General features: G+C 37.7%; 1 long non-coding RNA gene across 4 annotated transcripts in view; it reads left to right on the forward strand.

The window, feature by feature from the left end:
• The first annotated feature begins 416 nt into the window (after positions 1–416).
• LOC309630062 overlaps positions 417–18,531 on the forward strand; it is a 415,145-nt gene continuing 397,030 nt past the window's right edge. For 2 of the 4 annotated variants that reach the window (XR_014245395.1, XR_014245396.1), the window contains exons 1-2: positions 417–3,372; positions 5,005–5,111. This is a non-coding gene — a long non-coding RNA (uncharacterized lncRNA). The remainder of the gene's footprint in view (positions 3,373–5,004; positions 5,112–18,531) is intronic. The other 2 variants (XR_014245397.1, XR_014245398.1) reach the window with 2 other exon arrangements.

Genomic DNA, 18,531 nt, shown 5'->3' on the forward strand with positions numbered 1-18,531 from the left:
TTTAATTAAATTCTTAACCTACCTGGTGGGTTGTCTCTTTTTCTGCAGCTACAGTTCTTAAAGGGTGACAACTGTTCCTTAGAAATGACTCAGAATACACTAACTTTTAATCCCGGTTGAATTCTAATCTGACCAAACTAACAAAGGAAAAAAAAAAAATCTAAGGATGTTATAAGTGATCAGTAGTTTAATTTTTTTTTTTTTTGGTTTGACTGATATTTATTACCAAAAAGAGTAATATTCTTTACTTTTAAAAACAGTTCTATTTGCAAATGAAATCAAAACCGTTGTGCATTTAAAATTTCATTAAATTTTTAAAAGATCTACCCCAACTTCCTATGAATGTACTCTATTGCCTAAAATGAAATGTAACCTATTTTGTGTGTATATATATATAATATATATATATTATATATAATATATATTATATATAATATATGATAGTTTTGTGTGTATATATACATTATAGATAGATCGCTCGAGTAGTTTAATTTTTAAAACTAATGAAATAATTTTCATAGAAAATTTGGAATCAATTTTTAATCCATTCTCCTCATTTCTGTTGCCTCTGCACAAAAGTTTGCCTGAGTAATACGAGGTATTCTAGAAATAAAAGAGATAACCTCAGCAAGGTCAGCCCCATTTATATCTTTTTGACAAGTCCAGACCTATGTTTGTACATGTGTGTGGCATAAACACTCCCTTTGATAAGGGAATAGATTATGTATGACAACCTTCAAAAACCTTCTGTCTTCTCAGAAGGTGGTAGATTACTTAGTTAAACCAGAAGTAGAAGAATTTCTAATAAAATTATATGGAATGCCCATAGTGGTTTGTTTCCCCCATAAAGCTGTGTGATTTTGGTTGTTAATAACAGAAAATTTGGGAATCTATTATTTTAAATGTTCTTATTTGTCTTAACAGCCCTACTAACTGCACATTGAAGACATCAGTCATTCATAGCATATATATACACACATATAAACAGTTGGTGTGATTTGTAATCAGTGGTGACTAGTGTTTACATGACACCATTGTAACCAGCTTCGCTTCTAATTATTTGTTTCTAATTGGAGGTAACAGTACCTTTTTACTCATCCTACCTTTTCTAAAAGTGTGTGTTTTCTCCTCCTCCTGTACTCATACCTCCTCCCCATTCCTCTCACTGATGACATTTAATACTCTTGTTTCTAATGGTCATGTGTTCCCTTAGAGCTGGCTTAACTTTGCAGATTCCAATTTCTTGTACCCCTTAATGATATGAATTCCATGTATTAACTTTATCAGAGATTTTCTAAGAAAATTTGCCCAACTACCTGGAGTTGATTGGGGTGATGGAGCTTTGTGGTATTTGTTTCTATTATAATCCTTGAGGGATGATATTACACCTCTTGAGGTTTAGGACTTCACTTATATTGATTTCACTTACATTGGGTCTTTGGTTCCTGGCGTATAGTCAGAGCTTAATAAATTTGTCATTCATGATATTAAACATGCAAGCATATTTCCAACCCAGGGCCTTTACTCCTGAAATTCTCTCTGCTCAAAATGTTTCTTCCTTATGTATTCCAATGGCTCATTTTCTCATTTTATTAAGATTTCTGCTGAAATATCACCTCCAAAGGGGAGCTGTCCTAAACAACCAAATCCTAAAATCTTAAATAGCATGCACTCACACATAAATCACACATACTCTCATCACTCCCTTGTTTTTTGTTTTTCTAATAGGATTTGCCAATGCCTTAAATGTTATTTATTTATTGTTTATGTCATTAGAATGTGAGCCATCCCAAGGAAAGGAGATGTATTCATTGCTAACATGTAAAAGAAGTCTAGCATATTGCAGTCATTTGATAAATATTAGCTCAGTGAGTGAGGAAATTGATTAATCCCTACCTCTCCCCCCAAGACACATACACACATATACTGGACTAAACATTTCATGAAAATTAGAAACAGTATCTTTCCTGTTATCATTGTATCCAGTGTTCAAATATTTATTTGTTGAATGAGGGAATGAATGTTATACATGTGACTAGTCAGTTGCTTTGCAGGCATGTTTTGTGCACTATTTGGGATTACAGCCTACCAGGTAGTTTCTTTTAATCATTACTGTGCTAAAAGGAAATAATTCCCTTGCTTTGCATCTTTTCTTGTTTTTGTATGTTAAGATGAAATTTTACGGAGTGGAACATTTACAGAATTGTCACACTTGACTCCCTGGGGGAATTTAGTGATTTACTTCACATTTTCTTTGTCCTTTATTACCCTGAAAATGATAATGAGATTTACAGCTTGTGTACAATCTTCAACCCCAATTCCAAAACCCACCACTGCACCCTTACTCCCTCTCCCAGTCCTGACTCAAACTTGGATTCTTACAAAACCTTATTTGCTAGAGGCAAATGGCCCAGTTCTCTTCCCCTCAGATCCTTCTCCAATGCATCTATTTCCAGGGTCAGCTGCTGGAGGGTGGACATTTCTCTGTCATAATAGAAAGAACAGGAAGCCCTGAAGTACTCCGGGTGGCTACAAGAGACACTATAACAGAATAAAGAAGAAAAAGGTCCATGAAATTTTTACTTAGTGAGCTTTCTTTCTTATTACCAATTCTCCTCCTGCAACTGCATTTAAAATGATTTTAGGATTTTAGGTGACTACAACTGAAATTGGGAACTTTCCCAGACTGGCGCCTTTTTTTGTTTGCTTTTTGTTACCGTATCCTTGGTTGTTCAAATTTAACAAGTTTAGTTGGGTATACCATGCACATTAACATCTTAGGTGCTTATAATTTTAAACTACGGACAGAAATTTGATACTGGCAATTGGGGCTAGTTAGCACACAAATGTGTGTGTGTGTATTTTGAAACGGTAGTGTTATTTTTAATTATAATTCTGCTCCAAGGCGCTCGGAAGGAGGGTGGAACAGGGGAGATGGAGGACCACCTGCCTGTAAGACTCTGCTCTGAGTGCGGAAGCGCTGGACCGCGCGGGCTGTGGGGCGGGAGGCGGAGGTGGTACCTGTGCCCATCACTAGGCGGAGGCGCGGGCTGCACGCGCTGATCCGTGCAGGCGCCGGGTCACTGACCAGGCGCTGCGCCTGCTCATTGCACTCGTGCGGGTGCAGTGGGCGCAGGCGCAGGCGCAGGCGTACGACGTCTATAGTCCACGTGAAGCCAGGGCTTCCGGCACTTGAGGCTCCGCTTGAGTTTCTTGCGCGCGTGGAGTAGGTCCTCCAGGTTCTTTCCCAGGGCTAAATGTGGCCCTGCAGCTTGTCTCGGCGGTGCCTGTGGCCTCGGGGAACTGGGTGCCCGCGTGTCTGTGGTACACCCGAACCAGGGATCTGTCTAGCTTCTGTCGTCAAGTCTCCAGGTAACTTTTTTTTTTTTTTAACATCTTTATTAGAGTATAATTGCTTTACAATGGTGTGTCAGTTTCTGCTTTATAACAAAGTGAATCAGTTATACATATACATATGTCCCCATATCTCTTCCCTCTTGCGTCTCCCTGCCTCCCACCCTCCCTATCCCACCCCTCTAGGTGGTCACAAAGCACCGAGCTGATCTCCCGCTGCTATGCGGCTGCTTCCCACTAGCTATCTATTTTACGTTTGGTAGTGTATATATGTCCGTGCCACTCTCTCACTTCGTCCCAGCATACCCTTCCCCCTCCCCGTATCCTCAAGTCCATTCTCTAGTAGGTCTGCATCTTTACTCCCGTCTTGCCCCTAGGTTCTGCTGACCATTTTCTTTAAAAAAAAATTTTTTTTATTCAGATTCCATATATATGTGTTAGCATACGGTATTTGGTTTTCTCTTTCTGACTTACTTCACTCTGTATGACAGTCTCTAGGCTCATCCACCTCACTACAAATAACTCAATTTTGTTTCTTTTTATGGCTGAGTAATATTCCATTGTATATATGTGCCACATCTTCTTTATCCATTCATCTGTTGATGGACACTGAGGTTGCTTCCCTGTCCTGGCTATTGTAAATAGAGCTGCAATGAACATTTTGGTGCATGACTCTTTTTGAATTATGGTTTTCTCAGGGTATATACCCAGTAGTGGGATTGCTAGGTCATATGGTAGTTCTATTTTTAGTTTTTTAAGGAACCTGCATACTGTTCTCCATAGTGGCTGTATCAATTTACATTCCCACCAACAGTGCAAGAGGGTTCCCTTTTCTCCACACCCTCTCCAGCATTTATTGTTTCTAGATTTTTTGATGGTGGCCATTCTCACCGGTGTGAGCTGATATCTCATTGTAGTTTTGATTTGCATTTCTCTAATGATTAATGATGTTGAGCATTTGCAGGTGACTTTTTGATGGAGGACGTTTGATGAGGCCGCAGGTGAAACATATCTCTTGATTGAATTTATTTTATATAGGTATGAATTCCCCTCAGTATATCTCTTGTAAGTGAGGCTCTGTGGAGACCATTTATGAGAGGGTAGTGAGAGTATAGCCAGTGCATCCAACTGGCTTGAAATTGTAGTTTCAGGTAATTGAATGCAATTCTGAAAAAAATGAACTATATATGCCTTTGATTATCAGCCAAATTAGACACATTCAGTTAGTGACCTAGCATATTTGCCAATTTAAAATTGATGTTTTAATCTTCTATGAAATGTATGCAAGTTTAAGGGCTAAGATAATATGAGCCTCATAAAAAGTCATTTGATCCAGAATATAGCTAATATATTTAAAATTAATATCAACGTTCTCGTTATGTTCGTAATTAAAAAAACTAGCTCGTTAATGACAATTTTAAGGCTAGATGTTGTAATGAAGGCCTAGCTTTTATAGTAATAGGTGAATACTTAAACACACCTTTTCCCACTTCGAGTGTGAAATATACCATCAGACATAGACCCAGAATGTGTTAATATTAATGTCTCTCCTCATGAAAGAAACTTGTCTGAATTACTGAAAGTTACCTAGAATTCCCTTGAGAATTTTGAGATTTTTGTTTCACTAATAAACTCTTTGATTTTTCTTAGGGAAAGCCATTTTTTGAATGCCTGCAGTGGAATGGCATTCATTCCACCTTCTACACCTCTGATAACCAGATGTAGAAGATATGCTTGCTCTTCAGGGCACAGTTCAGGTAAGCAAGATATATTTGTGTGTGTGCACATGTATAATTTTTGTTGTTGTTTTTCTTATTTTAATTCTTAATTCTATCTATAATTCTTTTATAATTCTATTTATAATTCTTATATATTTTATATCTTGATTTGATATCTATTTGTAGTCTGCCAGTCTGGCAGGGTGGAAGAAATTAGAGAAATAGGTGAGGGAGATTAAAAGGTACAGACTTCCAGTTACAAAATAAATGAGTCATGGGTATGAAATGTACAGCATACAGTACTGTACAGGGGAATACAGTCAATAATAATGTAATATCTTTATATGATGACAGATGAGTTATTGTGATCATTTTGTAATGTATAGAAATATTGAATCACTATGTTGTATACCAGGAATTAACATTGTGCTTGTAGGTCAATTATACTTCAAAAAAACCTAAACAAAGAAACAAACTCATAGCCCAGAAGGAGGGGGCCGGGGGAGGGGGAATTGGATGAAGGTGATCAAAAGGTACAAACTTCCAGTTATAAGATAAATAAGTACTAGGGATGTAATGTACAACATGATTGATATAATTAACACTGATGTATGTTGTACATGAAAGTTAAGAGTAAATCCTAAGAGTTCTCATCACAAGGAAATTTGTTTCCTTTTTTGCTTATTTTGTATCTCATATATAGATATATGAGATAATGGATGTTTTCTAAACTTATTGTGATAATAATTTCACGATGTTTGTCAGTCAAATCATTATGCTGTATACCTTAAACTTATATAGTGCTGTATGTCTATTATATCTCAATAAAACTGGAAGGATTAAAAAAGAATCCCCTCTACTCTCTCTTAGGAGAGTAGGCTCTTCATGTCATTTGTCCTCACAAATATCTGCATCGATGTCCATCTTCCTACCTAGTCCTTAGTCCACACAGGTCATGTCTGACACATCTCTCTTTCCTGTCCAGTTGGCCCCTTCAGTGGTCTGTGTGGGCATATGGGATCCCATGCTGTGTAGGCACTGAACTCACCACCATGCTGACACACATCTTCCCAGAGTCTCTGTGCATCTTCTCTTCTCTGGGATCTTGGTGACTCTCCAGAGATTTGTCTAGAACAGGACACAGGGCCCAGAAATCAAGGCTCATGTCACTTTTCCTCGCCCCTTCCACTTCCGTGTCTGATCCCTACACTCTCATCACGTCCCCTCCAACTCTCTTTTCTTTCTTTAATGGAGGAATGTTTTCTGTCTAGTGACCAGAGGCAGAATTCTTGTCTATTATTGTTTCTCTGAGTTTTGAGATTAGGAATAGTCTTCTTAATTCACCAGCTCCCGTCAGGACCTTAGGCTTTTGGAAAACAGAGCTGGGGAGAGACTTTGTTTTTCACTTAGCTCTGCCATATCCCTCTACTTAGTCATTGTGGAGGAAGATGGGGCGGGGGACCAAAATGGAAGAAAAACATGACTTAATATTTCAAATATATTAGTCTACTCAAAGGTACTAATAAAATGAAGGTCCTGGATTTGAGACTGACTTGACCCAGATTGTGTCCCGTGGTGTGTAAAGTCTGTAGCAATACAAGAACCAGCTCTACACCATTAGCAGTTCTGTCACAGACAAAGATCAATAAGACCAGTGTAATTAGGGAAGAAACCTGGGATATGACAGCATAAATCAACAAAAATTACAAAAAAATAACAGTACATTCTCTGCCAAATTGCCTTACTAACCTTAGCCCTCATTACTCTGGGCCTCTTGCTTGGCCCTATATTTTTGTAAAAATTATAAAATAAAGTTTTTTTTTTAACCATCATCATATATCTCATTTTCCTCTCTGACAAGTGACATTAGAGTGGCTGCAGGCATTGTTGGGGTCCAGCTAAGGGGAAGTTGAGTTGGGCATACAATTGACATTCGTGGAATGGAGGAGCAGGGTTAATATGAGTGTGTCTCACAGTGCTTGAAACAGGAATTACGAGGGTAGTCGGGAAGAAACAATGTTTGAAATATAAAGCACCAGAAGCTAATTTATGGAAAAGTATTTTAATCACCAGATTATAAAATTGTAATTGGAGGGTGCAGTTCCCATGGATGCCTAATTAAAATAGAAATGCTGTCTTATCAGGAATATACTTGATAATACATCATATAACAATTACATAATGAAAAGTCTGTCTTCTTTTTTGATGGGAGTTATGTAAAATAGACTTATTATATTTTCTGTGTTTCAGCAAGAAACTTATAATATGCTACAGAAATTTACATGACATTACCAATAATGAGTTGTGAAGTTGAAATAAACATTACTAGATAACCGATAATAGTGAAAAAAAATCCACAAATTTTGATCAACCATGTCAGAGGAAAACCTGAATTAAAACTTTTTTCGTATAGAAAACATGGCCAAATAATACAAAATAATTTTCGTAGTTGTGAGAGTATGTAGTCAAAAAATATAGTAAAGAATGAATTGTAGAGGGACTTCCCTGGTGGTGCAGTGGTTAAGAATCCGCCTGCCAATGCAGGGGTCGCGTGTTCGAGCTCTGGTCCGGGAAGATCCCACATGCCACAGAGCAACTAAGCCCATGTGCCACAACTACTGAGCTTGCGCTCTAGAGCCTGTGAACCACAACTACTGAGCCTGCGTCCCACAGCTACTGAAGCCCACGTGCCTAGAGCCCGTGCTCCACAACAAGAGGAGCCACTGCCATGAGAAGCCTGCGCACCGCAAGGAAGAGTAGCCCCTGCTCGCCGCAGCTAGAGAAAGCCTGCGTGCAGCAATGAAGACCCAAGGCAGCCAAAAATAAATAAAAAAATAGATAAAGAAAGAATGAATTGTAGAATGTGTTAGGAAGTTAATTAACAAAAAGATTATGGCATTTTCGTGAATTTTGTGATTTTTTGAGTGTCAGCTTTGTAAGATTTATTATTTATTTTTCCATTCTAAATAAGTATTAATGGGCATCTAATTTTTTAATTTGTTTATAATAGTATTAAGGTTTCCTTTATTCCAAGTAATAAGTATTATTCATTGTATATAAAAGTTCATTCTACTGTTTTAAGGAAAGGTAGTTATTTCTTCTTTTAATAAGCATATTTTTGAAAAGAAAGAAAAAGAACTTATTAGTGTTACTCAGCTTGTGTAAACTCATTATGAAAAAATTTGAATTTTCATTTTTAGTACAGGGAAGACATATTTCTTCAATGGCATCAGTTTAATCCTCACTCGAATCCAGTGAGATACCAGAATTTCAGTATTTATGGATATTGCCATGAAATTTAAAGTACCTCCAATTTTTCTGTGTTACTAATGTGAAATCAGAGAAGATTTGCCTTTTAAAGATGATAGAAATGAGAGTTTTGGGTATGTATAACATTGAAAGGTATAGATTTCTTACTAGATACATGTGCTCTCACCATTACCGGAACTTGGAGAATTATTTTAGGGCAAGTCCTTGGAAGCTTTTGTTTACCCTTATTAAGAAGCACCCTCCATGCTATGCTATGTGAAATGTTCAAAATCTCTAACCCAGGTCATCTTTGGTGGTGTGCACAGGCAGTGTATATCCAATTTCGTATTGATCGGTTTTGTGTGTTTTATTTTATTTTTTAAAATGAGGGCCATGAAAAATTTTGGGCCCAGAGTTATTGAATCTGCCCATATTAATTGATATTTTTGTATGTTGAACTGTTCACATGTATTAAACTGTTCACATGTTTCTTTTGTCACCTCCCACATGTGTATCCTCTATATGTGCAGAAACTTTGTTTTTTCCTCAACTGTATCTCCAGCACATGGAACCATGATAGCACACAGAAGGCACTTGATAAATATTTATTGAATGAATGGATGAATTATACCATTGACTTCAAAGGATGGGTTATACTATTTTTTCAGTTATTTTGATAATTCTTATTGATGGCTTATACTATGAATTTGAAATAGCCTGCTTCCGTTAAACATACTAAATTAAAATAAGAGTATTTTTTATGCTGCTTTCATAAAGAACCATTTAGTGTGTATTTAATAGAAAAAGAGGTGAGAAAAACAATGTTGCTATTAATTCAGTTCTTGCTTCCCATCAGATCATTTTATGCAGACAAAACAATGTACTCATCAAACCTGTTGAGTGCTCAAATCAATTATAATCAAATTGAGTAGAAATTAGCCAAGACCACCAATTATTTCTTTAAGTGTTTATTGTGTATCTGTTTATGTATATAGCACAGAGGCAGGCATTTGGGAAGCTAGGAAATTATTATATTTACATAAGCCTTGATTTCTTCTTTAAGAGCAGCAATCGTGTCAATTATGTCCTACATACCACATGTTCAGTGTGATGGCTTTTTGATGTTAATTTGGCTTGACTGAACTACAGTCCCCAGGATTCTCTATCTCGTATCTGTCTGGGTAGGGCAGTTTGCAAAAGATATCCTCTCATGAGAATACAAAGACAGTGGTCATTTTGTAGCATATGCATGACTTCTAAGTCATTAAAACCCTAATCTGGGTGCTGCTGTGAAGGGATTTTGCAGATGTGGTTAAGGTCCCTAATCATTAGAATTTAAATTAATGAAAAGGAAGAATACCTGGGGTGGGCCTAAATTAATCTGAGTGAAAGCCTTTAAAAGAGGACCTAGGATTTCCCTAAAGCCAGGACTCCACATAGCTTCTGGCTCTGTAATTGCTCCCTTCCTTCTGGATCTTCCTTCCTGACCACCACCTGTGAACAGAGAGCTTCAGTTTGTGCCTGTGGAGTTCCCCCCCTGAGTGTCATCTTCCCTTCCTGACTGCCTGTCTTATGCACTTTGGACTTGCTTAGCCAGCCCTCACCATTGTACTAGCCAATCCCTTGTAATAAAGTTGAAAAAAAAAAATCTCATGGGAGAACTGGTCCATGAAGATGAAAGCATAGGCAATAATTCAGTGTCATCTTTAGTTATAAGGTAAAATGTGTGATACCGATAGGAAGCGCTGTAAGATGGCAGGATGGTGAGAGGTCAGTGTGGCCAAAAATTAGTGATAAAATGTAAATGATAAAAACAAAAAAACAAAAGAGAGAAAGCATTTTGTCTAGTGTTAGCAGAATTATTGAGATTAAATTAATACGTGAATGCAGAGGATGGTAAACTGATTTCACTTTCAACCAGCAGCCCACTTAAACTTTCACCTTAGTTGTCCTTCTACAAGCAGCTAGAAAATCTAATAATGTCTTTAAATTATTGTGAATTATTACCAAGAAAATGTCAAGTATTCAACCTTAACAATCTTTAATTTTTACTGTAATTTTTCAGAGTAAAGTCAAGAATCCTGGGTAAAATGGGGTGTTTTGTAAAAGAAAAAAAGCTCAGGAGCAAAGCAACAAAAACAAAGATTTCCCTCCTTGCCCCTTCAAAATAATCTTTAGCTTGAGGACAGCCCTTCAAAGTCGCTGGGGCATGAGTTTGTTGAAGAATGAGCCAGCACACGTTTATTGAAAGGGTCAGGAGAGGCAAAGATGGCAGGCGTGTGTGTGGCTTGTGTGTGTGCATGTGGGAAGGGTCATGGCAGAGGAGCATCTGGCTACTAATATTTGAGGAAAGGTGTTTCCAGAAGATAAGAGTTTATTCTGATAGAAATCCTGGAGGTGTTAAGGTTGCCGTGCTAGTTCAAGAAAGATTAGCTTTGTTTACTGAGAATACATTTGAAGAATCACTTAGAGCATATGTTCTTGCTGTAAATATATTTTTTCATTCTTGTTTGTGAGCATGAAACAGTTCTTTGGGGTAAAACGGGAAAAAGGGTCTAAAGTTTTCTAGTAATTTCTTAATTTTAGGAAGCAAGCACCATGCTGGCAGTTGTAGGAGAAATAATAACATATTTAACATAATAAATAGTATGTGTATAGCATTTTGTAGCTTATAAAGCACTGGCATATTTGCCACATAATTTCCTTCTAGGGTCAGTAGAACCTCTTGGCAGGTCACAGCAACTCTGTGATATAGACTGAAACTGTATTTTACACATACAGAGTTTAAGACTTTCATCTCTCTGATTAGAATGCCTTCTTCCTGGAATGCTTTACCGACTGTTAAACCCTCGAAATACTTCTGTGTCAATTCATAAATAGTTTCAACCCCTAACCTACTGAGTATTCCCCACCTCTCATGGCGCCAAATTGTATAACTGGGGCTTTTGACTCTCCACCATCCATCAGTGGAAGTGTTACTGTCTAGCCCAGTGGGGGGCTACCAAGACCTAGCTCTAAACTTTCCTGGTTTCTCCTCTGATTGGCTATTGCCCAGGTCATGCTAATTGTTAAATATCTTAAATGATATTCCCTAGTTACTGATTTTACATTTATTATCCATCTTTTAAAACTGTTAAAATCTGTCATCTCTGATGTTTTTCTTTCTAGTTCCTTTAGTTTTGGGGGCTTATGCTTGAAAAATCCCAATATGGTGATTTCAGTAGAGTGTCAGGAGGGAGAAGAGATAAATGCATTCGTCAGTGTGCGTCATTTAACCGTAGTTAGATTAATAATCTTGAAGGATGCTGAAAACATCTGCTGGAATAGGGTTTATATAAAAGCTTACTGTGGAACCTTGTTAAGAAGTGCCACATGAAAAGAAAACGAACTCTTTGATCCAATAAGTGTGGAAGTGTTGGATTAAATAAAGTCAAACATGTTTTTTCCTCCTCAGCTTTGAAGTGCCTTTTCTATGCTATCGTTCATTGTTAATTTCCAAAGCCAGTGTTAAAATATGCTGTGTTTCTCACACTTTTTTTCTCCTCAGAATCTTCTTCCCTTTTAAATAGAACACGAATGTCCTTTTAAGGCAGTAACACCTTATCATGAGCATTATTTTAGAAAGTGATGCATAATTTGAGGGGGACTTGTGCTGTACCATCTGCAGTCCACTGGGCATCGGGCACTCCTGTCTAAAGTCGCATCTGAATTTAAGCAAAGAAGCTGGGAACCATATTTCCCAGAATCTTCTTCCTTGTGGAGTCCCAGATTTGAGCTTTCCCATGAAAGGACATATTCTTAAGAGCTCAGCTCTTGAGAACCACCAGCTAAGTGGATTCACTCAAAGTCAGTTCATAGGACCTTCTCGGAGATACTATAGAATTGCAGCAACTTCTAGGCAAAACCTTTTATCAGTAGTTTTAGTGCTTTGGGCTGAGACAACCTCTCTAATTTTCAGAGGCAGCTCTCTTAACTTTTTTTTTTTTTTAAAGATTTAATTTTATTTATTTTTGGTGGCGTTGGGTCTTTGTTGCTGTGCGTGGACTTTCTCTAGTTGTGGCGAGCGGGGGCTACTCTTCATTGCGGTGTGTGGGCTTCTCGCGGTGGCTTCTCTTGTTGTGGAGCATGGGGTCTAGGCATGTGGGCTTCAGTAGTTGTGGTGCATGAGCTCAGTAGTTGTGGCTCACGGGCTCTAGAGCTCAGGCTCAGTAGTTGTGACACACTGGCTTAGTTGCTCCGCAGCATGTGGGATCTTCCTGGACCAGGGATCAAACCAGTGTCCCCTGCATTGGCAGGTGGATTCTTATCCACTGAGCCACCAGGGAAGTCCCTCTCTTAACTTTTGGTGGAAGCTTCCCTGACCTCTGTTCTCCCATTTCTTCTAAGAAAAATGTAAGCCCCTGATTCTTCATAAAACCCTTTAGATCCATGATTCATAGGGTGGCTTCTGTTTTCCCGATGAACAACAACTGATTCAATACTAATCAGGAGTGTCAGTGAGTTAATCAGAAATGTCTATGTAGCTACCTATTCAGATATTAGAATAACCACTTAGGAGTTCATGAAATTTACTTAATTTCAGGAAGCCAGTGTTGGGAAGATTTCTCTATAGACTTTTCCAATTTGGCGCTGAGCAGTGTGACCAAAAATAAAGCTGTTATTCATGTAGGCAAGTCTTTTTCCAAAGGGTATCAATACAGCTTAAATCACCAAGATCTTGGCCAGTCTATGTAAATTGGACATTAAAAAGGAAAATTATCTAATATAATATCCTGCAGATGCTATATCAAGTTCAGATAATTATATTGAATTGGTGAGCTTTCTTGTTGGAAGAAGATCCCTTTTTGAAAACTGGTAGAGTATGAGGACTAAACTGAGATTAAAGGGCAAAAACAAAATAAGCAAAGCCAAAACAAACAAAACAGCATTTAAAAAAACCCAACAACTTCTTCCCTACATCAGGGTACATAAACAAGTTCCCTGACCTCTCTCTCCCTATCCACTTCAATCATGCATTCATTCAGCTTCAACCCAAAGCACATTCGCCTTTGAACATTGTATATTACTATCACCTTATTCTTTAATAGTTTTGATTCCAGAGACCAGAATTCAGTGTACTGTAATCTCCTATAGGGCCAGGACCAGGCCCCCCTTTTTTTCCTTTGTATAGAAACTTGAACAACATACAGTTTAGTGCTAAAAATGCTTCTTTGTGTAGATTTTGGGGGTTCGATGTTGACTTGTCATTTCTGTTGTGTACGTATCTTGCTTCTACTTCATTTGTATTATGGAAGGTCAAGTGTATAGAACTGCTGATTAGTTAAATCTAAGTTACATAGCCTGTCTCTCAAGCCAAAGAAGGATGGACAGAACAATCAAGCTGGACATTTAAGCACTAATCTTTTAGTTCTTTGTTGAATGAATAATGTGTTTCCTGAACTATCCAATCTGTAAAATATAAAGAATCACACAGTTCATTTACATGTCGGTCAATCAATGAGAATGTATTGGACACTTCTGATGTATCTAGCATTGTAATAATTACATATTATTTTCATTGTCAATAAGTAATAATATTTTTTGACCCTCACATAGAATAAAGTATATGAAAGATTCAATTCTTTCCCTAACAGAGAGTCAAAATTATATTGCTCTGAGTGAAGTTTTAATGCATATCAGGTCATCATAAATTTTTGAATAGTTTTTTCTTTATTGAAGTATAGTTAATTTACAGTGTTGTGTTAGTTTCAAGTGTGCAGCAAAGTGATTCAGTTATACATACATATATATATATGTTCTTTTTCAGGTTCTTTTCTATTATAGGTTATTACAAGGTACTGAGTATAGTTCCCTGTGCTATACAGTAGGTCCTTGTTGTTTACCCATTTTATATATAGTAGTGTGTTTATGTTAATCCCAAACTCCTAATTTATGTCTCCCCCGCCCTTATCCCATGGTAACCACAAGTTTGTTTTCTGTGTCTGTGACTCTATTTTTGCTTTGGAAATAAGTTCGTTTGTATCATTTTTTTTAGATTCCACATATAAGTTATATCATGTGATATTTGTCTTTGTCTGACTGACTTCACTTAATATGATGATCTTTAGATCCATCCATGTTGCTGCAAATGGCATTATTTCATTTCTTTTCTTGGCTGAGTAATATTCCATTGTATGTATATATATACCACATCTTTATCCATTCATCTGTTGAGGGACATTTAGGTTGCTTCCATGTCTTGGCTATTGTAGATAGTGCTCTGTGAACATTGGGGTGCATGTATCTTTTGAATTAGAGTTTTCTCCAGATATATGCCCAGGGGTGGGATTGCAGGATCATATGGTAGTTCTATTTTTAGTTTTTTAAGGAACCTACATACTGTTCTCCATAGTGGCTGTACCAATTTACATTCCCACCAGCAGTGTAGGAGGGTTCCTTTTTCTTCACACTCTCTCCAGCAATTATTATTTGAAGACTTTTTAATAATAGTTATTCTGACTGGTGTGAGGTGATACCTCATTGTATCAGTAGTTTTGATTTGCATTTCTCTAATAATTAGCAATATTGGGCATCTTTTCAGGTGCCTGTTGGCCATTGAACAGATTTGTTTTAATCTAGCATGGGGCATAGAAGGCTCAATATAACACATCATTTCTCATCACAAAAATATGTCTGGTCTTGTTTTCAAGGATGGCCTGGGAAATTCTACAGTCCCAAAACATGGATGACATATGGTAGCTGAAATGCCACCAACCACCCAAACAAAGAAGAGACCTTTGCAAGGCCAGAAATAAGTTGTTTGTTCAGTTTTCCAAGCGCAGAAATGATTTAGCTCTGAAAAGCAGTCAGGGAGAAGTTTGTTTAAAATGCAGTCTAGAAAGAGATTGCAATTTTCCCAAGTTCTCAGTCAGCTTAGGGAGGTTGTTAACAAGACTTTCAGACTCCTAAACCTCTAATAATCAACATTTTCTAGTAAAGCCTGGGATTAGCAAGCCTCATAAATGGTGTCTGGCTCAGAGTTGGGGGCCTGGCTCTGAATGATTTCTACTTGGTCTTTTTGTTCTTCTAGTCACTCACTACCAAACACCCTAATGAGAAAAACAAAACAGAAGAAAGCAAACTGTCTTTGGTACTCAGTGGAATAGTTTTGAGCAGATTGAAAAAAAGGGAGAAACTCATAAAACAGTAAGTTTTATTAAAGGAATTTAGAAGCATAATATTTAAGCAGTTTCAGAGAATTCATTGCTTCAGTTTGGGGGTTGAGTTGGATGGAGAAATGAGCAAAGATAAATTTTGAAAGTGGAGTTCAAATTGACTTCCATTTATAAAAAGATTGAATTTTTACCTCACTTTAAAATAATCCATTTGTTGTATAAAGTGATATGAACCTATGTGGGGTTACTAGCTGATATGATTACTAATGAGTATATATTATATGTTATTTCTGGTTTGTTTATAAATACATGTTTCTGATTACACAGCTGAAGAATCTCAGAACACAGACAAGTCTGAAAGTCTGTTACTGAAACTGAATCAACAATTCAAAATTCATGTTCTGTTAAGAACATGTCATCTCAAAGATACGAAAGTCAGTGCATATTCAGGATGAATGAGTTTAAGTAGAGTGTTTATATATTTACATATATGGTCCCGGAGGTTCTCTGTGCTACTCTGGCATGTCACATCAGTCAGTGTGTTCTTGGTCAAATGATTCAGAGCAGATTTAAAACCAAACTTTGTGGCTGATTTTTACCATACTTAAAATAAAGTGAATAAAGTACCATAACCTTGAGTGTCAGCTCAAGGAAAATTTTACACACATATCCAAGTGATTACCACTTAGGTCAAGATATAACATATGGCCATCACCCAAAGCTTCCCTTATACCCTCCTCAATCAAATCTCAGCCTTCTCAAGTTACCACTATTATGATTTCTGTTGTCAGTTTTGCCTGTTCATTCATTTCTTCCTTTTCTTTCTTTCTTTCTTTTTTACTGCTATGTAGTACTCCACTGTATGAACTTCCACAGCTTATGTATCCATTCCCCTATTGATGGATATTTCAGTTGTTTCTAGTTGGAGGATATTATGAAAAAAGCTTCTGTGGACATTCTTGTACACATCATTTGGTGTAATCAGATTTACTCTCTCATTAATGCTTACTTAGGCAAGATATTTATAATTATTCCTCTTTCATAAACAAACCCAGGGTACCTAGTCAGTTGTGAACCGTGCAGCTTCCTCCAGACCAGGGTGCTTCTAGCCCTATAGCTGAGCTTAGCAAGGATATCATTTGTACCACCCCAGAGAGAACAAGTCACATATCCTGGGCTCCAGGGGCCACATAGAATAGTGCAGTGAGACCAGCCTGATAACATTGCTCTTGGCCCCATTGATAGAGAGACTGACAACAATTTTCAGGTCCATAATTTATTCATTGTTACTTTGAGCAATTTGCTTCACCTATACTATGTACAATTGTTACTTATAAATATAGGATAATAATAATAATCTACTAGGGTTTATAATGTGGTTTGTCTGTTGTGCTTTGTGGTTGTTAAATTTTAGTATTATACTTTATTTTCCATCCTTCCGTTTTTGAAAATTGGCATTTCAAATAGAAACTCTAAGTGACATTTATGACTGTTTTCAAGATTCCTCCCACTGGGTGTTTTCTTTATTCATGTGGTTGCTGTATGTATTTAGATAATCAAGTGTCAAAAAACCATCCCTCAAGGCTACTTATAAACTATACAGTATGTTGGAAATAGACTCACCTGCCTGTCAGTTGTGAAGGCATGTTAAGCCTTCTGTATAATTTATTGCTTTTACTGCTCTTGCTTATCTACTGGGCTTTACAGCCAGGTAGGAGGCCATCTATTCGTTATGCCCATAATGTTTTTTTAAACAGTATTTTAAAAGCTGGGCAGATGTTCCCTGGGAAATGGTTAAAAACCAAGTACCTTGTAGAGGTAAATGGTGATAATGATTGTTTTCTCATAATTGAATCAGGAATAGAATAGACTAAGCCCAACATCAGCTTTTTGGGACAGACCATGGTGGAATGAAATTCTGTTTCTTTCATAGATAGTCATAGTTGATCTTTATTTTTTAATAAATTCAGTAGTCTTTGTATTTTGTCAATCAAGACTGTCTAGTTGTAAGTGATAGAAATATATTTAAAATCGCTTATGCACAATACAGGTAGGATCAATAATAATAATTTAAGTTTGCTGGCTTCCAAAACCACAAAGTCCAGGAGCCTGTTTGGCTCTAGGCATGGATTCAGGCATAATGTGGAGCTCAAATGATGTCATCAGTATCAGTTTCACTTTATCACTTGGAAGTGCTGGACAGATGATGGCCAGGGGTCCAACAATCTCACCCATTTGCTTAGCAGCAGTCACGGGTTGCATTCTGCATAAGGAGATACAAAGATGGAGTTTGTGGTACATGCTGTTTATTAGGAATCAACACCTGTGAGAGGAAGAGGGGGAAACAGGATTGGGCAGAGGGAGCTGTCAAGCTGAAATTCAGTTCTGGCAAAGCCTCAACCAGTCTGGTGAGGAAATTTGGAGTGAGTGTTGTCTTCCAGAGTTGTCTCACATCAGGCCCCAATAGCCGGGCATTTATACCTCTGCCTCACTCCGTTACTGGAAGCATGCTGCCCTGGAAACTGTGTGACCTCCGGCAAGGTGGATCTCTGTGGCTAGAGAGCTGCATCAGACCCTGAAAGGGCTGACGGCTGGAAGATGTCTACTGACTGTACAATCGGGCAGAATTTTTGCCCTCAGAGGGGATCTTCATGTCTGCTACACTTTGCCTGTTGTCCGGCTCAGCTCTACTTCTTAAACCTACATTTGGGAGAGCATTTAGGGGGAAGAACCACAGCCCCTGCCACTGACATTGGTCTCGGGGGGTCATAATTGGTCCTTATTTCTCCCTCCTCTAATATCCAACCTAAATTCTTCTTAATCTTAGATACCATCTGTGCTCACCTTAATGGCCTGCCTATAGTCGTGAGCTAGACTTTCGATCTAAGGGGTCTGGGTCGTGGGTTGCCATGTTGTTTTTCGTCAGACTAGAATTCATGCCTGATAAGGCCTCAAGCCTACTGAGAACTAAGAAACATAGTTTGTCAGTTTCCCACTTTCAGGCAAAATGAATGAGCCTTTATACCCCCCACCTTGCTCAGTCACTGGATGTAGGC

The sequence above is a fragment of the Balaenoptera borealis genome (assembly GCF_965194805.1).
Source record: "Balaenoptera borealis genome assembly, chromosome: 5".
Taxonomy (NCBI): domain Eukaryota; kingdom Metazoa; phylum Chordata; class Mammalia; order Artiodactyla; family Balaenopteridae; genus Balaenoptera; species Balaenoptera borealis.